This window comes from Pongo abelii, chromosome 11, assembly GCF_028885655.2.
Source record: "Pongo abelii isolate AG06213 chromosome 11, NHGRI_mPonAbe1-v2.0_pri, whole genome shotgun sequence".
NCBI classification, from domain to species: Eukaryota; Metazoa; Chordata; class Mammalia; order Primates; family Hominidae; genus Pongo; species Pongo abelii.
The window spans coordinates 70,893,574-70,918,169 of NC_071996.2; the positions used below are offsets into that span (position 1 = coordinate 70,893,574).

The following is a 24,596-nucleotide window of genomic DNA, read 5'->3' on the forward strand; positions in this document are numbered from 1 at the left end:
AGAAGGGGTGGCTAAGATCAAAGCAGCCAAGAATAAGGGAGGTGGTTGTATTCTGTGATTAGGATTCTGGGTTTGAAACAATTGTGGGTCAATCAGTTAATTAATATAACCACAGCAAAAGATGATGCTAGTGTTTGAGCAGTCTCATTGTCATACTTTTCTTCCCTAATGGTCTTTAGAAATAAGATCAATTTTCACCTGAATAAAGCAGCTTCACTTTTATCCTCTCTGTAGGGTAGGGTTGAAGGGACACAATGGACTTCTCAAATTCCTAGTGATTCGTAAAGCAGTAGGTCTCCTAAATGTGTGGTGAAATACAGTGCTGGGCAGAGTGAGACTAAACTCAAAGGTTCTTTGCCTCTCAGATGGAAGAGAATGTTTTGCATCAAACACTTTCCAGAAACCACTACAGGCTAAAGAAAGGCTTTGCTTAAGGGGAAGTACTAGTGTGTGCATGAAGGATATGAAGAATGCTGATATTTTTAGGTGAAAGACAAATCTCAGGAAATGAATATATTTGGAAGTTTTACATTAGGATTTTATTATATAAATGTCCCCAGTGGACACAAAACCCAGGTCATGCTTACACTCAGGTAAAACTAGGGAGACACGTTGTGCCCCTAGCAGAAAATCTGAAATGTCAAAGCAGATGCTCCGGACACTCTTGTAAAAAGAATGTGGAATGAATGACTGAGAGAAGTCTTATCGCTGCTACTATGTGAAGACCTAGCTCAGAGCATCAGAACAATGGTGTGTGCCCAATATAGAAGAGAAACAGGCACTTCATTGAGCAGAATCTGGAAAGTGTCATCTTTAAAAGGATACAGGTAGTTTCCTGGGGAGCCATCCTGACTTGAGCTGAGTTTTAGACCTATTAAGTCTACAAAGAGACTGACCTTCATTCTCTAGGTTCTTAGGGATTTAGGAAATGGGAAGAACTAACAAGAGGAATAAAGCTTCTAAAAGTGCTGGTTAAGCTGCATATCTCCAGACTCTATTCCAATCCCACTGGATGGAGTCCCTGGAAACAGAGACAGCCTGAAAATACGAATTCTTTTTTTTTTTTTTTTGAGACGGTGTCTAGCTCTGTTGCCCAGGCTGGAGTGCAGTGGCGCAATCTCAGCTCACTGCAAGCTCCGCCTCCCCGGTTCACGCCATTCTCCTGCCTCAGCCTCCCGAGTTGCTGGGACTACAGGCACCCGCCAACCACGCCCGGCTAATTTTTGTATTTTCAGTAGAGACAGGGTTTCACCATGTTAGCCAGGATGGTCTCAATCTCCTGACCTCGTGATCCGCCCACCTCAGCCTCCCAAAGTGCTGGGATTACAGGCGTGAGCCACCGTGCCCGGCCGAAAATATGAATTCTTAATAATGTGCTTACCAGGGGCCAGTAAAGGATCTAGGCAGTGAATAAAAATTAAAAGAAAAATGCTCACATCTGACTGCAATCATATGAGTCACCCCAAGTGAGATCCACCTAGCTAAACCCAGTCAATCCACAGAACTTATAGGGATTATAATAAATTGTTGTTTTAATCCACTAAATTTGGAGTAGTTTGTTATGCAGGAATATGAGAACTAAAACACATCCTCAAAGCTCAAAAAGGGTGTTCCTGATTGGCAGGAAGCTCTTTTAAATCTGGATCCAGGCGCCTTCCATCTGTGGCTTCACCACCTTCAATACACGGTTTCCAAGATCACTGTGGAAAAGAAAAGAACATAAAGGATAATGCATGGGAGGTCTCTGTGTACCAGGTCAGGAAATGGGATCTACCACTTCTACTCACATTTTATTGGCCAGAATCCATTCACATGGTTACACCTAACTGCAAGGAAGGCTGGAAAATGTATTCCAGCTGTGGGTTTAATGAACAGCCAGTTAGTCTCATGAACTAATGTTCCTCTTAAGCCTCTTTCTTATTGGGTGTGGGATAGAAACAATGAAACTGGACAAATATCAATATGTCAGTCTCTTCTGATTCAAACAGTACTTTTACATTGTATTCCCTTTCCTTTCTCCTGTTCCTCACCAAAATGGAATCTGGGTGTTCGGGGCAAGGGAATAGGTAACACTGTGGCTTGAGAATAAGGGTGTCTTGGATCAGCACATGTGGGTTCTAGGGAGACTTCCCATTTTGCACTTGATTTTCTGATCCTTATTCTCTGCATAGAGTATGGTCCTGTTTGGCATTTATGGATGCCATGTCTCAACCTCAGCTGAAGTTGATGGCTTGGCCTGTCTCTACCTTTGGCAGCCTCATGGTACCTGGTACCACTTGGTACCTGGCAGGTCAGTGACCCTTTTGGGGCTTCGTGTCTCTTCAGTGGGGACACAGTGGAACTTCTGCCCCCTCCCCCCCCAACCACACCAGCATTCTGCTTATAGGCTTTGGAGAATATGGAGTTCTTTGGCTTGGATCCATTAGCTTGAATCTGATATATGAAGAACAGTGGCAGCCCAGTATGGCTTAGGAGGAAACTGAAAAGAAATAAAAGCATAAGCCATTAGATCTCAATCCTTCTCCTTCAAGCAGCCAGCATGGTTAAGTCACAGAGGACAGTGTCTCCTTTCCTATGGATCCTATCATACTTCTTGAAACTATAGTATATAATAGTTACATAATCAGAATATATTTTTTGAGATTGGGTTTTACATTTTTTGAAAATTTAAATTTTTTGACAAAGCACATAAGACATTTTGTCAAAAATTTAAATTTTTTGACAAATCACACAACGTAGCTATAGAAAAGTACAAATTTAAACTGAATAACTTAAAAATTATAAATATGACTAACATTTAAAAGAAAGAGGTAGAGATAGCACAAGTATGGTAAACTTGGCCAGGCGTGGTGGCTCACACCTGTAATCCCAGCACTTTGGGAGACCAAGGCAGGCGGATCACCTGAGGTCAGGAGTTCGAGACCAGCCTGGCTAACATGGTGAAACCCTGTTCTCTACTGAAAATACAAAAATTAGCTGGACGTAGTGCGGGCACCTGTAATCCCAGTACTTGGGAGGCTGAGGCAGGAGAATCACTTGAACCTGGGAGGTGGAGGTTGCAGTGAGCCGAGATCGTGGCACTGCACTCTAGCCTGGGCAACGGAGTGAGACTCCCTCTCAAAAAAAAAAAAAAAAAACTATGGTAAACTCAGCTGTCATTGAGGCAAGACAACAGATACTTTCTAAAACAGATAAATCAAGAACTATATGTATTTAAAGTTAAAATGTTAAGTACTAAAAGAAAAACAAACACGAAAGCAACAATAGCAACGTCGCAACTCTGGGGAATGGAAGTTGGAATGGAGGGTGAGAGAAAGGGATACTTAAATTTCCATTTCAGAATTCCTGTGCATTCCATTTGAGTAAATTTTAAAACTCAGAGAATACTTTAACTAGTATTAAATACTGCACTAATATTAAATCTTCAAACAGAGACATCCTCATCAATAAGAAAATGCTTACCTAATATATATTTATGAAATTTCATATAGATCTTAGAAAAATGAAGTAAATGTAAAGATGTGGACATTATGGAAGGCTATCCATGATGTAGCATTAGGTGACAGAAGTGATTTATAGAGCAATATGGTTAGAATGCCCTTTTATGTCAAAATTATCATGTTCACATATACAGTTATATGTCACATATGTAAGTACCCATTTGTGTATGCAAGGAAAAACTGTATAGGGATGTGCCTCAAACACTTTGGAATGTAGAGAAGGAAAGACTTTTATGTTTCACACTTATCTGCTTTTTTTTTTTAACCTTTAAAAAAAGCAGCACGCGTGTTCTAGTTGTTATTAATGATAAAGTTATAATTTAGAATGTGAGTTTGCATTATGGCACTTCCTCTTACCAGCTGTGTAATAAGGGGAGAGTCATGCTACCTACCCCTTTGCACCTCAGTTTCCCCATCTTTACACAAAAGAACTCCCACCCATTGCACAGTGGTATGTGTAGATGAAATGTTCCAATGGAAATGCACCAATGTATCCTAGCAGCTTGTAGGGATTTGATACAAATTATATCCTTTCCTCTTTCTCCTTTCAGAATGAGAAATGGCAGTCGGGGTGACTCAGGAAGAGGGTTGGGTGGAGGGTGGAAAGTGAAGGGTGGAGGGCGGAGGAATGATTCAGACAGACACTATTTAAAAACAGCCCTCAGACGCACAAGGACGAAGCCATCTCCAGCTCCAAGATAACAACCCTCCCCTTTCCTACAATTTTCTTCCAGTTCCCACCCCCATCATTTCTCTCCTAGACACCTCTTAATATCTGTTTTAACCCAGCTTTATCTGTATAAAATGTTCAGAGGTTATTAAAATGTTCCAAGATAGAAATAGCCTCCTTTTTTCCTGTCCCTAAGTCATCACGCTACTTAATGTTGAGTACCTGATGCACTAAGTTCCTGAAGAGTAGAGTTCTGGCCAGGTGTGGTGGCTCACACCTGTAATCCCAGCAGTTTGGGAGGCCAAGGCAGGTGGATTACCTGAGGTCAGGAGTTCGAGACCACCCTGGCCAACATGGCGAAACCCCGTCTTTACTAAAAATACAGAAACACCTGTAGTCCCAGCTACTTGGAAGGCTGGGGCAGGAGAATCGCTTGAACCCAGTAGGCGGAGGTTGTGGTGAACCAGGATGGTGCCACTGCATTCCAGCCTGGGCAACAGGGTAAGACTACATCTGAAAATAAAAAAAGTAGAGCTCTGTTTTGTGATTTTTTTCCTCCAGGGCCTAACACAATGACTGACACATGGTACTTAATGTGTACTGAATAACTCCAGAAAAACCTTTCTTGGTTCTTTCCATAACATTCCCGTTGTTCTTATGCCAGGATCACAGTTAATTAATTAATTAGATTAATTAATCCCCAAACCAAAAAAAAACAACCATTTTCAAGGAAGTAATACATGTAAAATAGCTGATATTTATTTGCTTACTAACACAAATGCACAAATTGGTGAAAGTTCAGACTGAGGTACTGGTTTAGTGGAAGGAGGAAAACAGAATACTTCCAGTCACTGGATTTTTCTTTCTCTAAGTACTGGCTACTTTAAGTCAAACTACTCAGATGTCTAGGATCTGGCTTTTGTTGGCTGTTCGGAGGGGTCTTTGTTAGTTGTATGTCAGTGGAAAAGAGACTGAGATGATGGTATTTGGTTGGGATGCAGCAGTCTCAACAACCCAATCCAGTCCTACCTCAACCACGTGTCACACTCCCAGCCGCAGCTGCCCATGGAACAGAGAGCAAAGCCAGGCCATTGCATGCATTTTATTGCCATGAGGATTTCATCGCCATCCTCAACACAGATCCCAGCTGAGCTATTCTGGACCATGTTGATGATGCTTTGTGCCAAGGGTAGACATAGACTGAAGGAGGTGTGCACCACGGAAAGTAGGTTGGCAACTTCTTCTAAAACAGCTTCCAATTCTCTGTGCTCCAGCTTTCACCAATCCAGTGTTGAGGAACAGACAGCCTCTCAAGCAGATGCAGCCCTGCCCCTGCAACCCACCATCCTCAGGACTCCTCCTCTTTGGAGAAGCAGCAAGGGAAGAGGTAGGGCAAGGAGAGTGGCAAGGAGTAGCTAGAGGCTCACAGCTTCTTAGCTGGGACCTCCGGAGTCCTCCTGGACGATGGTTGCTAGAGAAGTGAGCGGCAAGGTGGGGGACTTAAGTCTCCTGGTTTTTAAATCCCAGGTTCTTCCGAGGAACCCCAGAACAACTTCCTGCTGTCTCTAATTCCTTCTCCCTACAGCTAACTTTGGAATTCCTTGGCTTGGCGTTGTTGACATGATAATAATTATAGTCATTTTCATTAATTGCTCCCTATTTGAGCCTAATTGCCATGGAGTACAATAAAATTATGCACATCATTCAATGTGCCATATTAACTTCAGATTTTATTCCATTATAACAGTAGATTTGGTTCACTTTTACATATTATTGCTCACACGACTTAGTTATATACACTTTTTTTTTTGATAGACAAAAACAAACCTATTTCAAGTAGCCAAATCAGTGTAACCAGCAGGGGAGCCTCAGGGGGGACTGGGACTAAGAAAAGGGAAGTTGTCTTTTTTCTGTCCTTCCCCTTTGTTCTTTTCTCTTTCTTCTGGTTATCTTTTTCTGCTTCTCCATGCACGTGGCAGCAGATGCTCTTCCACAGTGGGCTCCTGATGTTCGATGACCTCCATTCAAGTGACAAGCCTAGACTGATGGCTATTTTCATTCTGCTTCCAAATTCCGAGGAGGAAGTATCCAAGTAACTCAGCTTGGTTGATAATTTCTGATTCAATCAAGTGTGGTCAATAGATGGCATGACAGTTCAAGAATTTCAGGGGCTCCCAACCTATGGGTGGTTGGGTGTGTGAGGGTGGCAGTAGAGAAGCTCTCCAGTTTGCAGGGGTCCCCATGGCTGCGGACCTGTACCAGTCCGTGGTCTGTTTGTTAGGAACGGGTTCGTACAGCAGTAGGTGAGCGGCTGGTGAGAGCGAGCATTACTGCCTGAGCTCCGCCTCCTGTCAGATCAGCAAGTGACATTAGATTCTCATAGGAGCGTGAACCCTATTGTGAACTGTGCATGTGAGGGATATAGGTTGCACACTCCTTATGAGAATCTAATGCCTGATGATCTGAGGTGGAACAGTTTCATCCTGAAACCACTCCCCCCACCACCGCCCGCCTGGTCTGTGGAAAAATTGTCTTCCACAAAGATGGTCCCTCGTGCCAAAAAAAGTTGGGGACTGCTGCTTTGAGGCTTTCTGTAAGGTGGGGGGTAATAATGCAGAAAACCTGTCTCTTGGGGTGGTGGTGAGTGCTGCAATTGGCATTGTTCACAGGGTACTTTGCACAGTGCTGGCACATAGAAATCACTGAATATAACGTTTACCATTATTGCTGTTATTATTATCTCTTTGGGTCCTTAAAACATTTTTTCAGGATTTTTAGGTGGGTATTATTTCAAAATCCATAAAATCCACCTAAAGATTTATATGAGAAGAATCCAAAAATCTCAGGGAAATCGTATGAAAAAAATTATTTATTTTCCTCAAATCTCTGAACAACAGTTTAAACATTTTCACACACTAGATCTAATTTTGGAGAGCTTGGAAACCTGGCCTGTAAGATTTCACTAATCCAGGAGGGGGCAGGCTTCCCAAACACAAATGCCCTCTGCTGCGGAGCCGCGGCTCCAGGAGAAACAAAGGCGCGTCGGTGAGAGCCGTTTCAGAAATCTAGCATTACCTTCCAAAAAATGTAAGAAATCAAAAGCAACTGAACATTTTCATGGCCTAGAAGAATCCCTGGCTGTGTCATCCAGAGGCACCTTGTCACCTGCCAGGCCGGGTCGGCTGTAAGCTTGTGAAGTAAGCAAAAGAAATTTCCCGTGTCCCCACCCACTCCTATCGTTGCCTTTGTTTCTGGTCCTCTGCCCGCTTCCTGCCTGTGCCTTCCTCATTCGTCTTTGTTCCCCTCTCCCATGACAATCTATCTTTGGGAAAAATAACTGTGATTTAAATGTTTAAAGAAATAAGGTTCCTAGGGATATTAGGTCGTTTCAAACACTTTCAAGAGCGTGATAGTCACTAACAAGGGAACTAGCCCTACCAGGACTAGTATTAAGAGAGGTAGAGGATTAGTGGCTTAAAGCAAGGGCATTGAAGGTAGATAGGGCTGGGTTTAAATCCTGGCTTTGGTGATAACACATTGCCAGCTCTGTGACCACTTCCCAGCTCCTTTACCCTGGGTAAGTCACTAAGCCTCTTTCTCCTCATGTGTAGAAGGAGGGTAGTGTTAGAACCTATCCCAGGATTTCCTCAGGATTAAAAAGGAGAGTGCGTGTCTAGTACATAGTATTTGGCACATAAGACATACTCAACTGTAGTTGTTATTATAATAAAAGTTTTATTATAGTGATATGATGTTAATAAATTATTATAGTAATATATTTTTTATTACTTTGGTTTTTTTCTTTTTATCATGGTCCTATTTTACACCACACATTAGACAATTTCTGGTGTATTACCTTTAGGTCTGAACTAGAGGAAAAGGGTACATTTTAAATGAAACATGACATGTTAGAACACAGAAAAAAATGAGCAGGATGAAGTTTCTGGAAACTCCTATAAAAATTTGTTGAAAGAGTTGTGGTCACTGGAACTGAAAAGTATGAGAATAACAGCTTAAGAGCATGCACCTTGAAATGCAGGAACGGCTGGAGGGAATCCGGAGGGGCCTGGACAACCCTAATTCTCTAGATCAGGAAGGTTTTGCCCTTGTTTCTGTTAGCTGCCCAAGGGGAATTACTGCCCCCATCTCAGTTTATGTTTATTTCTCGGTTTAGAGGTTCTCAGAACCAATGGAATGACAGACTCACGGTTATAAACTCTCAAGGGAAACTTTTCCTCTAGAGCCCAGACCACTGAGATAGAAAATCACCTTTATTGTCTCCCTGAGCCGATGGGTGCATTTCCTAATTCATTCCCTCACTCCGAGTATAGCCCTTCTGAGGACCAGGATTTCTGCAGGGGTTGCAGTTCCAACACCCAGCATTCTGTATCTCCAGGCCTCACATGCTGCCCTGGCCTGAGCATTCTAATCCAAGCCTCTAGGTGGCCAAGCCAGGCAACTCCCACCCTAAGTGGCTTTAGTATACATGCACGTACTCACTGCTCTAATTTTTCCTTCTCACTTCATTTTTGACTCCAGGAACTTTCTTTACTTTCTTCCAGCATTCAGCCATGTCTTAAAGGAGACTTGTTTTACTGGATCCAGAATTTCTGATTATTGTGGAGCTACGTGGTTTTTGGATTGTTTAGTTTACCATACACCTAGAGGCAGAAATTAGTTTAAAAATAATTAACAATTAAATACAAAATTTAATCACATTTAAAGGGAAGTTGGGAGTTCCTGAGGGGCAGATTTAAGCTATTAAAGGAAGCTGCTAAAGAGAGCTGTGGAATGGTGCGATCCAGTCAGCGTGGGCATTGGGTGGCTCTATGACGCCATCATGTTGACTGTCACATTAAATAATTCTGAAGCTGAAAGAATTTAAGGGAATGTTTGACCTGCCCCACAGTATATGTATTTAAGACTTAATGGGCCATAGGGAAAGTCAGTAAATGTTCAGGAGTCTTTTTCTGAAAAAATGTTCCCACCTAAGGGATTAAGGACCTCCTGTAGGGAAGGCTGGGCTCAGTGAACTATCCCACACCCTTAAATCTGTTTCTTTGTGCTTGTGGGGCAAGAATAAACTAAGAGCACCAGAGTTGTCATTAGGATCAACGGAATATATTGGTTGGAAAAAAGGAATACTCAAAATGCTGCTTCTCCTTCTTTCACGTTCTGCTCATTCAGGTAGTCTTTTTAGTTCTGTAATACTTTACAGTGTAAAGAGTTTCTCTCTTATATACATTTTGTTTGTCACAAAAGCCATGTGAAATAGACAGAGATTATTGTCTCCATAGCAATTTGTTTAAGGACACACAAGAGTAAGTGGACAAGATAGGACTTGACTTCCTGTCTTTAGGTTGGATCATGGGATGCCAATTCTTTTGTATGAATTGCACTCATTCTCAAGTCTCTGACACGTCAGGGAGAACTCTGGTCATCTCTTTGGGAGGCTGTTGGTCTCTAGTACAGATTCTCTGCTCTTACTTGGTTTGTTTGATTCTAAAGATGTCTTACTTGGCTTCTCTGATTCTAAATTGTCTTTGAGAAGAGAATATGGTGACTCTTCATTCCACTCTATGACTCAAATCCTATGCCTTTGGTAATCTCCTACTAGATTATAACCACAATCAGTTATACATGAATCACCAAACCAACTCAGCACACACATATTATGTAACGTAATAGCTCCTACAGACAAACTGTGGCTTGGGCCCATTATTTTAGATCCTGTTATCCAGGTAAGTATAGTAGGTCGCAAATGTTAATGGTCAACCAATTAGACTGGAAAAGTAATCATTACAGCAGGTCAAAAGTCTCGAGACCTTTAAATGCAGGTATGTATGTAAAGCAGCATTGAACGGGAACACTTAAATTTCTTTCCACCCTCTAATTATGCTCCAATCTCAAGTAACTTTGCTCATTCATCATAGAAGATGGAGTACTATGTGAAGACATAAGGGGTTGCCCTGGTCATTTGCCATAGTCTTTTTATGAGGTTACTTCTCTCTATAGAATAGAAAGTGCTGGCTCCATACTATTTTACACTGTTTTGAATTCATTTCTTCCCTGTTGGCTTTACATGAAGGTTGTGTGTGCCATGGGATCACTAACCTTAAGCTCGGCCTGGCTAGTGGGAACATTCACTGAAGACACAACATCAGGCTGTTTTTACCAGTTGATCACATTTATTTTTGTCATAAACATCATTACATACTTCCCCCTAGAAGCCACAGAAAAACATTGTCATAACCAGAAATAATTAGAAAAAGCACAGAATAAAAGAGGCAGTTCTGGTTACAAAGACAACAACAAATGCCAACAAATATTGTCAATACCCCTTTCATCTCCCTGGCCTTGGTTATAAAAATATGATGATGCTATTAAGTGCTAAAAATCACTAATGACATTGGAAACTCTCATCTATTAAAGCAAATGCAAGATGGAATATACTTATTGTAGGAAATAAAGAGGTTTGTTAATGACAACCACAACAACAACAACTCATAACTTTGGGAACAGTCATGTGATAAAGACGTGAATTCCAAGATCTCAGTCATTTCCTCTCAGTGAAACATTATCAGAGACAAACAGAAAATCAATAAAAGATTTCAGTCTCATAGAGTTTGTGTAAATATTGTAGAAATGACTTTCACAAGAGTGATAAGCACAGCCTTATCACATTTAATTCAGCTGAGAAGTCCAACTAAAACATAAAACTCTAATGACCCCCTCTGATGGCCAGAAGTTTTATAACAATGAAAGTAGCTGGATTTATACTGTATAAGCCAACACTTGAGCAATCATCCATGCAGCCTTGCTGCCTCGACAGGTTGCCAGCACCTGCCTTCCCACTCCTCTGATGCCAGGTAAAAGTGAAGTTTGCCTGTGACGCTCCCAGATTCCTGAATTCATCCCTATTCTCAAAGGAAACTTTTCAATCCCATTCAGACACTTCCCAGCTCTCAAAAAAGACAAGGAAACTAATTTCTACTGAAGTGTGAAACTAGTGATAGTTTAACATGCACCAACTTATTTTTCCTAGAAGAATTGCAGTTTAACAGGAATCAAAATTCTAACCTACAAGCAGAGCAGAACTGTGTTTATTGTGTGCTATCTTTTGGTTAAGGAACTATATAATTGTATTTGCTTATATTTTCAAAAAGAAACAATGAAAAGATGAGACAAAATCTGACAAAAACAATTACCTCTTATATAGGGAGGGAGGAAATGGGGTAGAAAGCACATGAAAGCAATCCTTTTCTGGATTTACTTTGTTTTGTGCTTTTTACTTTGAAACAGAGGTGTGTGCTGGCCGGGCGAGGTGGCTCACGCCTTTAATCCCAGCACTTTGGGAGGCCGAGATGGGCGGATCACGAGGTCAGCAGATCGAGACCATCCTGGCTAACACGGTGAAATCCCATCTCTACTAAAAATACAAAAAAAAATTAGCTGGGCGTAGTGGCGGACGCCTGTAGTCCCAGCTACTCGGGAGGCTGAGGCAGGAGAATGGCGTGAACCTGGGAGGCAGAGCTTGCAGCGAAGCCACTGCACTCCAGCCTGGGCAACAGAGCGAGACTCCGTCTCAAAAAAAAAAAAAAAAAACTTTGGGAATCATATGTAATAATTTAGAAAAAGGAGGCTACAACATGACCACATGCTATTTATCTGAGGAATCCAAGAATTTAACATTTGAAAATCAACTTAATGTAATTCACCATATAAACAGACCAAATAGGCACAGAAAAGCATTTGACAAAACATGACATCTGTTTCTCATTAAAAATCTCTCAGCAAATTTGGATAAGAAGGGAATGTCTTTAACCTGATAAAGGGAATCTATGAAATAAACTATAGCATACATCATACTTGATGAAATACTGAATACACTCCCACTAAGGTCAGGACCAAGACAAGAATGTCTCCTCTCACCACTTCTATTTAACAGTGTGCTTGAGATTCTAGCTTGGGCAATAATGGGAAAAAAAAAAAAAAAAAAAAAAAAAGAATAACAGATGTTCAGATTGGAAAGGAAGAAGTAAAACTCCCTTTATTCCCAGATAATGTGATAGCTTACATAGGAAATCTGAGCAAATCTTAAAAAGCGCCTAAAACTAATAAATGAGCAAGGTTGCTGGATACAGGATCAGCAAGCAAGAATCAGTTGCGTTTCTATGTACTTGCAACAAACTATCAGAAATTTAAATAAAACAATGCTGCTTACAGTAGCATAAAAATATGATACATAGATGTAAATTTGACAAGATATGTGCAAGACCTATATGCTGAAAGCTACAAAACATTGCCAAAATAAACTAAAGCAGATCTAAATAAATAAAGATGTCATGGTATTGAAGACTTGATATTGCTAAGTTAAAATTATCCCCAAATTGATCTATAGATTAAACACAATCTCAATCAAAATCTTCACACACTTTTTTGGTACAAATTGACAAGCCGATTCTGACATTTATATGGCTATACCAAGGACCTAGACTAGTTAAAGCAATTTTGAAAAGAAGGAAAAAGTTGAGAACACTAAAAATTACCTGATTTCAAAGTTTATAAAGCTACAGCAAAACACTGTGGTACTGGAGTCAAGTTAGACAAGCAGACCAAGGGAACAGAATAGAGTCCTGAAACAGACCCAAACATAAATGAAAACTTGGTTGTTGATAAAGTTTAAAGCCCAGTTCTTGGACAAAAATGTAGCCTTTCAACAAATGGTTCTGGAAAAAGGGAATATCCATGTGCAAAATAAATGAACTTTGATCCACACGTTGTACCATATACAAAAATTAACTCAAAGTGAACAATAGACCTAAGTGTAAAATCCAAAAACTATAATACTTCTAGAAGAAAACATAGGATAAAATTTTTGCAGCCTTGGGTTAAGCAAAGATTTCTTGCATAAAATACCAAAAGTACATATTGGGTGAAAATATTTGCAAATCATGTATCTGATAAATAACTTTTATCAAAAATATCTAAAAACTCTCAAAATTCAACAATAAGAGAAAAAACAACCAAATGAAAAAGGAGAAAATTTTAAATAGACACTTCACCAAAGAAAGTATATTGGTAGCAAATAAGTACAGGAAAAGATGCTCAACATCTGTAGTTATTATGGAAATGCAAATTCAAACTATCATGGATATCACCACATATCTATTAAATTAACAAAATTAGAAAGACTGACGACACCAAATATTGAGGAGGATGTGGAGAAACCCAAACTCTCATATACTGCAAGTACTTACAATGTAAAATTTGAAAAATTTTGGCTTATGCATATACTAACAAAATTGTCACAACAATCAAGATAGTGAACACGTCTGTCATTCCCAAAAGTTTCCTCATAATCCCATTTGTAATTCTCCCCTCCCACCATTTCCTGTTGCCCCCTTTCCCTTAGTCCCCAGGCAACCATGGAAGCCACAGATCCTTTCTCTGTTACTATAGTTTAGTTTTTTATACCTTTACATAAATAAAATTGTATAGTATGTATGCTTTTTGTCTTGCCTATTTCACTGGTGATAAATTTTGAGATTCATCCATGTCGTTGTGTGTATGAATAGTTCACTTCTTTTCATTGCTGAGTAATATTCCATTGTATGGATGTATACCACAGTTTGTTTATTCATTCTGTGTTGATGGACATTTGAGTAATTTCTACCTTTAGCTATTACAAATAAAGCTACTATGAACATTCTTATATGACATATGCCTTTCTTTCTTTGAATAAATACCTGGCAGTAGAAAGTCTTCATCATATGGTAGGGGTATATTTAATGTTTTGTGGAAGTCCTAAGCTATTTGAAAACCTTCTCAAGGACCTATTGAGGTAAGGATCATTTCTCTTAGAGATGAGGAAATTTGAGTCTCAGAAAAGTCATGTTGATTTACCCAGTGTCTCTCTGCTAGTAAGTAGTACAACCAAGTGCAACTAAGTTTGGAACAAACTTAATTCTTCTGATTCTGCACCCAGGAGATGCTTGCATAAGCCCATAGACATTCCTAAAAACCTAGTCTCACCACTAATAATGCCAGGATTTATACACTGTTAGTACAGAAATAGGAACTTGGAGACCTCCTGTTAAGAGAGTGCTTCAAAAATTAATTCTATGAAACATTAGTCTTACAAGATGATGTGTGACACAAGTGTCTGATGGTCAAGGAAGCCTGTAAAGGCTGCACCCGTTAGCCCCCTTGTATAAATACATCATGTTAGGATATGACAGATATGAGAAATTCTATAGCAACAAATTCATTTATATTTGTTTAATCAAGTACATCCTAACCATATTTGAACTTAGAACTTGTTTTTTCACCTACAACTTTTTACTAGATATTATAAACTTTATAATAAAAATGTGTTAAGTGTGTAATTAACGAAATTTGAATTAAGACTTGTCAGGTCTGGATAACAGCACAGCCTCCTTTTACTTTGTTCTCTCAGCATCATGAAAGATACAAGTAGAACGACAAGTATTAAAAAAGTAAAACTTTGCATCAGGCATCAAATTGCAACTTCTTTATAGATTGCCTAGATATCAGAATAAAGTCATTTAATTCTTATATTGAAGCAAAACCTACTGGGGCTTATTCATTTCAAGCCGAGTTCTTCTTTGACTTATTGAAATTCACTGGAAGAAAAAACAATCTTTATTCTAAGCCTTTTCAAAGTTGATGAACAAAGAAAGCCATATCCAAGTTGTAAGTACATCTCCTCTTCAGCTGTGTAGATTATGCGGCCTCATGCAATTAAGTTAAGTGGAAGTAGTTAAGAACAATTTGTTGCTCTTCATGGCCTTTTGTCTGTAGGAAACAGATTCTATTCAAAACCATATGTCTAGACCACATTTATGCTTTACAAACAAGGCACTAAATTTTGATCCAGACTGCCTAGGTTACCTCTTGAACCTACTGATATCTTTATTTTGTGTGTAATTTTTTTCCCCTTTAGTAGAGCAGTGTGCCCCAAATCAGAATGGTGAGTGTGGCAAATTCTAGAAAGCATAGGTTGCCAATTCTTCCTTTCCACTCACACTGTCAATGACTGTTCAGCATGATGAAGAGGCAGGAAGAAGAACTGGGAGAAGGCTATGCAGAAACTCCCTATGCAGGTTATTCTCCATCTTCAAACACATTCTCTGTCTTCTCCATCTCTTCAGGGCCTACGGAGGCTCCATCACTCTGGTTCTCTTTCCCTCTGGCTTCTGATTGGGATTAGCCAATGGTGAGCACCATGAGGTCCTGAATCTTTTCCCTCTTCCACCACCCCTTGCACCCTCTTTGCCTGTCTGTTCTTGGCTAGGGCTCTGCTCTCAGCCATGGCTCCAGCCAGGCACCCCCTCCCTCCCACAGCTCTGCAGCTGTGCTCAAGATCTGCTCAATTCTCCTCCCCCGGTCCCTTTAGGTTTCACGATGGTGAAGGCTGCCCAGTGCTGCCAGTCCATGGTGCTTCACTCCCCTTGTTTTCCTCTTGACTCTGCTCCCACCTCTGTGAATAGTCCCTTTGTTAAACTTCTACTCATTACGCCTTTGAGTGTGCCAGCTGTTTCCTGCCAGTATTGTCACATGTACCCGTGTTCTAATGTTCAAATTCCTACCAAATCACTTAATTTATATTATAGTTGAAAGTTGTGATATGAGTCTTTCAAATTAGATGTCTTGCTTTGAAATGGGGAATTTTTAGAAAATGTATTTTAAAATGAGTGAGGGTATTTTATACTAAAATGGTGAATCCTAACTTTTTTCTCAGTAGGTGGAGGAAAGCATTTTAGCTACTTAAGACTGGCTGACAAAAGTGTGTCTGCTCTCTTTTTTACTTTTCATACTCACAAGAAGTTCTAGGACATGCTGGCCCCAACTCAGGCCATCTTCTCACCCTGCACCCAGACTTGTGAGTCCTCTGGATAAAGGACAAAGTCGATTTGCTCTCCTTGTTTTTAAACCATAGCTGCTAAATTGAGGGAAGTGAAATGATCTAGTGCTCTAACATTCCACATCTCCTTCCAAATTCTTTTTCTTTTTTACCCCCTATTTTCTTCCCCACCTTGTTCTATTTCCTACAAAATGGCTTTTGTTCCTTCTCCCCTTCTTTCCCCTTGTTATGTGATGGCCCATGTCCCAAGGCTGACTCTCAGCCACCTGTGAGGTGCGTCACAGTGATTAGTATAACTGATGGGAGCCAGAGTTCTCAAGCTTGCAAATATTTTACTTAAAAAGATACATGCGAATGGATTCAAGGTTACTCCACAGAATAACAACTCTCAATAATCTAAAATCCATAGTGCTTGTCCAGGTGCGGTGGTTCACTCTTGTAATCCCAGCACTTTGGGAAGCTGGGGTGGGCAGATCGCTTGAGCCCGGGAGTTTGAGACCAGCCTGGGCAACACGGGGAGGCCCTGTCTCTACAAAAAATAAAAATAGCTGGGTATGGTGGCATGTGCCTGTAGTCCCAGCTGCTTGTGGGACTGAGGTGGGAGGATCACTTGAGCTGGGGAGGTCAAGGCTGCAGTGAGCTGTGGTCCTGCCACTGCACTCCAGCCTAGGCAACAGAGTGACCCTGTGTCAAGTAATAATAATAATAATAATAATAATAATAATAATAATATCCATAACGCTTTATTGAGTGGGAGAAAAGATGGAATGATTGCTAATGTATCAGAAATTACACATAGCTGATAGTCTTGCCTGACTATTACTGATCTACATTTAATAGCTCCGGCCATTAAAAATCATTGCAGCACTTTATTTCTGCACACACAAATTGTTTTTGACTCATTAAAATCTGGACATGCCTGTGGGAGTGTTGCAGATTTAAATATCATTCATCAAGTAAGCTGTCGTACAAAAAAGGTTGAGCACAGCTGCTCCAGGGAGAAACTAAGAGAAATCCCATTACTGTGGGGAAATCCCCAATGGAAATCCTATATGGCTTGAGAAAGAAACTCTCAATTGTAATAATTACATTATTATATTTGTGGATCTTGAATGAGTCTTATCCATTAAAGATTGTTTCCCCCTTCAGCATCTTTTTTTTATTAAAAATTTTTTTTTCCCAGCATCATCTTTTTTTTTTTTTTTTTTTTTTTGAGACAGGGTCTCGCTTTGTTGCCCAGGCTGGAGTGCCGTAGTGCAATCATGGCTTACTGCAGTCTTGAACTTCTGGGATCAAGAGATCCTCCCGCCTCAGCCTCCTGAATATTTGGGATTACAGGCATGAGCCACCACGCCCAGCCCAATTTGTTTTTTAACAACAAATTTAGGGAATATTAAAAATGTCTTTTTCACAGGCAGAAATATTCTCAATGTGTTCAAGCAGAACTCTCAGTCCTAAGTTAAAGGCAGTCACATAACTGGGTTCCAAACTGCAGCATATGATTCTGTTTTCAGCACAAGATGACACCAGGTGTTGCAGTTTTGAAAAGAGATTTGTCAGGGCCTGGCTTGACCAGCTGCTGCAGGGACCTGGGATGAGTTGGCTCTGCAAGGAAGGGCCTTACTGGGGAGAGTCAGCTGGGTCGGCTCCATTGAGCAGCAGACTCTGGGAAGGGGTCTCCTGTGGCAGGCAGAATCCTGTGTCCAGTGGGCCACATTACAGATTGGAGGGCGTTGTTGAGAACAGCAATTTACATCAAAGAGGACCAGCAGAGCTCATCCCCACAGGAGCACTGCTATGGGAAATTGGAAACAGGCTGCTGGGAAGCTAATGGACCTGGCAGCACAGGGCATACTGTCTTCCAGCAGCTGAGCCTCGGGTGCAAATGCCACATCCAGGAGCATCTGGTAAGGAAAAGGCAGGGCCAGTCCTAAAGGTACTGGCACCAGGCAAGTCAATCAGATGCAAGAACGGGAAGATACTCATTTGCAGAACCGGGTGAAAAATGAGAATCAAGGCTCAGAAAGTGACCCTTTATTGAGGCATTAACCAAAAAAATTAAAAAAAAAATTTTTAGTAGAAATGAAGTCTCATTATGTTGCCCAGGCCAGTCTCAAACTCCTGAGCTCAAGAGATCCTCCTGCCTTGGCCTCACACAGTGCTGGGATTACAGGCATGGGCCACCACACCTAGCTTGAACCTTTTTGTGAAAGTGAAAATGAGTGCAGAGTCAGAGAAGCAGTAGAGCTAGCAATGCGAAATCCAGAGTTTCAGAATAGAGTTTATTAATCTCTTATACTTAAAGACTTATCTGACTTTTTAAAAATGTGGGCTGGATCTTCAGCCTACAGAAACCTCTCTTTCAGCACTCAAAAGAGAAAGAGAGAGAGAGGAGAGAGAAAGTAAAAAAAAAAAAAAAAAAAAGAAATTGGTTCCCTGAACTTGTCTATGACACATAGTGTTAGTCAAGATTCTTGGAGGCAACTGACAGAAATCCAATTAAAATTAGCTTTAAGAAACTACAATGAAAAGAATTTACTTGCTCATGTAACTGGAAAGTACAAGGGTGGAGCTGCCAATTACAAACAAGGGCTCAAATGCTGTTTCCTGGGCTCTTTCCTCATCTTTCTCTTTACTGTTTTCTGCTTGTGTTGGGTTGGTAAATGTTTAACAACTAAGTCTCTGGGGAAAAATGTATGTACGTACATACATACACAAAGTTATTATAAATTTTATTAATATGAGGAATGTATAGCACAATTTACAAAGAATAATATCTAATACTCTTTATGTAAATTTGATACAGCTAACTTATTCTCATTGGATACTTTTGTTTATTTTTGCTCAATTCTTATATCTATAAACAAATATGGTTGTTATTGAAGAACCAGTAATAATTCTGACTTGAATGTTAGTGGATATTTTCATTTACAAGAAAGACAATGCTATGTACTAAACTGTGTTCCCCTCAAATTTATTTGTTGAAGCCCTAACCCCTAAGGAGACTGTATTTGTAGATAGGGCCTATAAGGAGGTAATTAAATTAAAGGTAGTCATAAAAGTGGGGCCCTAATCTGATAGAACTGGTGGCCTTAAAAGAAGAGGAAGAGGGAGAGAGAATTCTCAGACTCGAAAAAGTCATCTAAGCACACAATGAGATGGAGACCACCTACAATCCAAGAGAGGAGACCTTAGAATGAAACCTACCTTTCTGCACTGTGGTCTTGGACTTCTAGGCTCCAGAACCATGAGAAATAAATTTCTGTAGTTTAGGCCATCCAGTCTATGGTATTTTGTTATGGCCCACAGAGACTCACACAGATAAAAAAGAAAGTGAAACAATAAAGATATATATGGGAACTTTACTTTTTTTGCAAAGACTAACAACTTTGCTCAACCAGATAATAGTTTTTGGATAATAGAATATTTTATTTCTTTTTTGTTCTATTTATGTAGCATCTTTAGAGATGACACATTTTAAAGTTTAATCTGCATTATTCACAGTTTTTCCATCACTGTTAACTTTAGATAGGGGATTGGCAAAATGACCTGTGGTCCTAATCTGGCCTGCTGTTTGTTTGTTGTAAATAAAGTTTTATTGGAACACAGCCACACTGACTTTGTGTATGTATTGTCTATAGCTACATTTGCACTGCAATGGCACAGTTGAGTAGTTCTGACAGAGACTATATGACCTGAAAACCCTGAAATGTTTATTGTCTGGTCTTTTACAAAAAAAGCTTGTGGACCTTTGGTTTAGAAAACCAACAAAATAATAAATTAAGCCTTGTAGTGTTTGAAAATTTTCATGGTATAAATATTCCCACTATGGGTAATTTCAAGCTGCCAACGTAAATGTCACTGAACACAGAATTGGGAAAAAATGTGCAGTAAAACACCATTATGTAGCATTTCCACCAAAATACGATATAAGTTCCAAAAAAACTTTTTTTTTTTTGTTTTATAACAAAAGGCATAACTAACCCCAGGAACATAGATAATAATAAAATGCAGTCAAATAATTAGGAAATGAGTTTTGAATATGTACCATCTTTGTTTTTATTATAATTTATTTAATTGTAAGTTTATATAATTTGCTTTTTAATCATGGCTGTCTTTAATGACTGGCTCACAAAATTTCCTGAAAATGTAACAGGTGATGCTCGTGAGCCAATACGAGCTGGCTCCAGCACACCACCGTCTTGGCTTCTCCAGGCATGTTGACCTCACTCTCCTCTGCTGGCAACAGGCTCCTTATGGTCAGAAAGTTTGTGGCTGGCTGCCCCAAGCCTACATCTTATAGCCTATGATAACAATGATGAAAAACTCTGGAGCCCTTAATATTCATAAGTCACATTCAGTACCTGGCGCAATCACTCTGGAGAATAGGCTAGAGTGAGTACAATGACAGATAATCTCACCATGACTACGTGGAATGGGAGAGGGGCTGTTCCTTTCTTATAAAGTGGCTGTGGGTATATAAAAATTGACTAAATTAGTTCCTAGCAATCCTACTTGCCCAACTCTAAATGCTTGTCAATGTTGAAATGAGGTACAAAGAATTAAATACAACACCCCAATGAATTGTGATCATGGTAAAGCATGGTTGAGACAAGTACTGCCCTGGATGTGGACATCAGTATTCCATTAATGTACTTTTCAGGTGCATTGATCCCCTCTCACTGCAAATAAAATATATTGATCTTTTTAATCTCATCCATGTTGACATTCTAGCCAATGTAAACACCTAGCATTTTTTCATGAGACCTGCTCTTAAGATATTTTTACATGATCTGGATTTGAAAAAAATGTATTTTTTCTAGCCTCAATGTGAGAATTTATATTTTTTTCTTAGTTGTTATTTATTTCAGCCTACTTTACCAATCAGCTGAGACATTTTAATATTTTGATTCTACTGTCTGCAATATTGGCTATTCCCACCAGCTTTATTTTGCTTGTATATTACAGTTCTTTATGCTTTCCATGTTTTTATCCCAGTCATTGTTAAACTTAAAAAAAAAAGAATAAATTCCTTTGAGATACCACTAGAAGCTTCTTTTCACATTGGCATCCAACCATTAAGTAGTTCTCTTTCACAGTGAAACCAGTGCAAATCCAGCCCATGTGCAATGAGCTCTGTTTTCTGCATGAAGGAAGGATCAATGTCTTAAGCCAATTATACTTCATTCTTTGAACAATAGTCTAGAGAAACTATTATGCAATTAATATGATTAGGGTTTTATTTTTTGGGAAAAGCAAATAACATCAATTTATGATGTTGACTATTGTTCTAAAGTAGGTCATAGTAAGATCTATAAACCCCTTTTCCAGAAGACAAACATCCATGTGTTGCAAAAATAGAATAGACTGTATAATGATTGCCACATTTCTATGAGACATTCCTTTGTCTAGAATTTATGCTGATTTTTGGTTTAATAAAGCACAATGAGGGACCTTCCCATTGAAACTATCTAAAATGACTTGTGATAGGTGGTGATGTCTCCACAGCCCATCATTTCTGCCCTAGGGCTCTTAATTAAAGAGCTCAAACACCTTGATTTCTTGCACAGTCACTTCACCATGGCCATGGAGTTCTTGTGTGTTTGTGTGTGGTGGGGGAGGAATTGGGAGTGGAGATGCAATCTGGAAGACCACTCCCTACCCACTTCCAACTCCTCCCCTCACCACACATAGGAATTTCTCATAGAAATATGGCCATCATTATATGGGGTCTGGGGGTATCTCTCATCTTGACCAAGCTCTAAAACAATGTAGGCCCCAGGATAGGACTAATTTTTCTCCTGGTTGTATGCTGTGTTCAATGGTCCTCTGCTGAGATGGCAGGTGCCTTGTGTCTAGCTTGCTGTTAAGGGAAGAGTACAGGCAACAATAATGGGGGTTGGGGGGTTGAGGTGGGGAGACACCAGAGTTAAAGTATCAGATTGGTATCTTGCCCTATCAGATTGTAGGCTGATTCTTATTTCCCTATCAAGATTGTGTCACTTTTTGGTACCCTTCGTTTTGTGTCCCTGCTTGCATTTTTTTTTCAGATAACTTGTCAAAAACAGAACTCCTCAGAGTACCTATGTACGTGCATTGGTCTCTATATTGGCTTTCCATTTTCTTTCTACTTGAGATCATTTATGATGATCTTGTCAACATTTTGCTTTGTAGAACCTCCAATATTTCTTTAGCCATATTCCTTCTTAGTCTCAGGCAATGGATCATGCCTCCATTTCTTTTAAACATCCTTTGAGCTAATTCCTCAGGGAAGTCCAGGGAAATGTCTACCCACCAAAAATTCCTCCCCTTTCCTTAACATTATGTGACAGGGTCATTTTTCCTCATGGCTTCCGTCTCTTCCATACCCCCAGCCAGTCTTTTATGCTGGCCAGAACCATGTTTGGCATAGCTGTTTTTCTCACTGTTTTCCCTACTTTAATGGAGGACAAATTGTCGATAAACTAAGCCAAGGATTTACTAGATACTCCCCTGTGGGAAGAATGGCACTTCTAGCAGAAGTATGAATTGCCAACCCTCCATTACTAAATATAACCTTGCCACGATGTCCTTCTGAATTTCACACAGGGTTTTATATCTTCCTGACATACTTCTTCCATTAGATTGATTTTCTGACCTAGATTTCCCTTCTAATGCCCCATTCCACTTGACAGTTCTATTCTTTTGGGACTCCGTAACACCAATAGTATCATACATACTTTACTCCGTGGAAAGGTCAAGCTCATTTTCTTTATTTAACCAGGTGGATTCTATGAAACTTATTTATTTCTACATGTCCAGCATTAACAAAGTACCTAGCACATGATAAATAGTCAATAAGAGCAGGTTGAATAAAAATGAGATGGTATAGATGCATATGAAAACTTAAATATTTTTGAAACTCTTCCCCTAGCTGTATTTTCTTGAGAATAATTGGGCTCCTTTTTTTGCTATTGTTCTTTTCTCTGTATGTCACAGACTTATGTTTAATGGGTTTTAGATCCTAGAACTTGAGTTTGCAGGCTGAATATGTGCTATGTGGGCTTACTAGGGTTCAGAATTACCTTCTTGCTCTCTCTCAAAGAACAATATAGCATTGAGACTTGGTAAGCCATAAATAGAAAGCAAAGGGTGAAATTTCATTGTAAAACAGCAAAAAGAATCAGAATTCCTTTTATTCTTTTAGGGCAAAAGATCACTTCTTGCATTATTTGAAAGTGTCACATGAGAGACTTGCCTGCTTTTCAGAAGGCAGTATTGCATATTTGGGGCTGAAAGAAACAGGAGAGCAGAGGGGAAAGAGAAGTTTGAAAGCTCAGAGGTTTTATTCTAAGGTATAAGCAAGCCACTGTGGACAGTGTTCCTAAGAGAAATCCTCAAATAGCTTTTAAAGGCAAACCAAGAAAAACTTAATTGAACATCCTAGAGAGTTGATTTTTCCCACCTACAGAGATAAAAATGACATTGCAATGCAGAGGATAGGGCAACTCTTGGTTTAGGTTAAAAAAAGAGTAGTTAAGTCCTAAGAGAAAGGTCATATTTTAAAATAGGTTGAAGAATAAAAGAAAGACTGAAAAAAATGGAAATATGGCAAGTACTTGGCCAGATGAACATGTTAAGAATACAATTTGTGGAGGGGGCACACTACTTCTTTCTTGCTCCTCATTAGCAAATTGTGGGATCAACTGTCCTGGAGAGTGACATATTTTTACAGACCAATTTTCCAGGAAAGCATTTGGTTTCAGTGCAAATAAATTAGCGAATAAATTACGGGAAATACTTAAAAGGAAATCTCATTTGATTCAGAGTGAACTTAGAGATTCTTAAATGAAGAAACATCACCATTGTGCCCATGCCAACAGGGTGATAAGGATTATTCCTCTTTCTTCAACAACTTCCTGATTTCAGTGGGCATTGGCAGGGTGCAGTCTTTGCTTTTGCTCTTCTCTCTTAACACACTTTATTTATTTATTTTATTTTTGGTTTATTTTATTTTATTTTTTTGTAAAGACAGGATCTCACTATGTCCCCAGTGATGGTCTCAAACCCCTGGCCTCAAGTGATCCTCCCGCCTCGGCCTCCCAAAGCACTGGGATTAGAGGCATGAGCCACCATGCCCAGATCACACTTAATTTTAGAAGGCTCATTGTTGCCCATAAACTTCAGCACCCATCCCCTCTGTATAGATGACACCCAAGTCATTAACTCTAGTCAAGACTCACTCTCACCACTTCCATCCCCATCACTGTATAATTCCACTTCAACATTTTGCCATGACCTCAATCTCCTCCACCAAAGTCACCATGTGCTCACAGCACATCCTGCCATGTGAGCTTGCTCTCTGGCAGGTAGGGGAGACATCTAGAAGTAAATTGGTACACAAGGGACAGAGAGAAGACTTTGCCAGTTGCACGCAGGGATGTATGTGACACATGCAAGAATCTTCCTTTCTGCCTGGGAACAACTGCCTGTTCTGGCTTCTAATCCTGAGCCTTGGTGCAATTTCACCTTCCTGACTCTGATCTACTGGTTTCCCTTC

At 39.8% G+C, this 24,596-nt stretch overlaps 1 long non-coding RNA gene across 1 annotated transcript in view; it reads right to left on the reverse strand.

Annotated features, from left to right (window-relative positions):
* Positions 1-1,124: 1,124 nt before the first annotated feature.
* Positions 1,125-24,596, reverse strand: part of LOC129058021 (uncharacterized) — a 116,052-nt gene continuing 92,580 nt past the window's right edge. Inside the window, exons 5-8 of the long non-coding RNA XR_010136049.1 lie at positions 10,285-10,393; positions 8,667-8,831; positions 1,788-2,479; positions 1,125-1,700 (exon numbers count right to left, since the gene is read on the reverse strand). This is a non-coding gene — a long non-coding RNA (uncharacterized LOC129058021). The remainder of the gene's footprint in view (positions 1,701-1,787; positions 2,480-8,666; positions 8,832-10,284; positions 10,394-24,596) is intronic.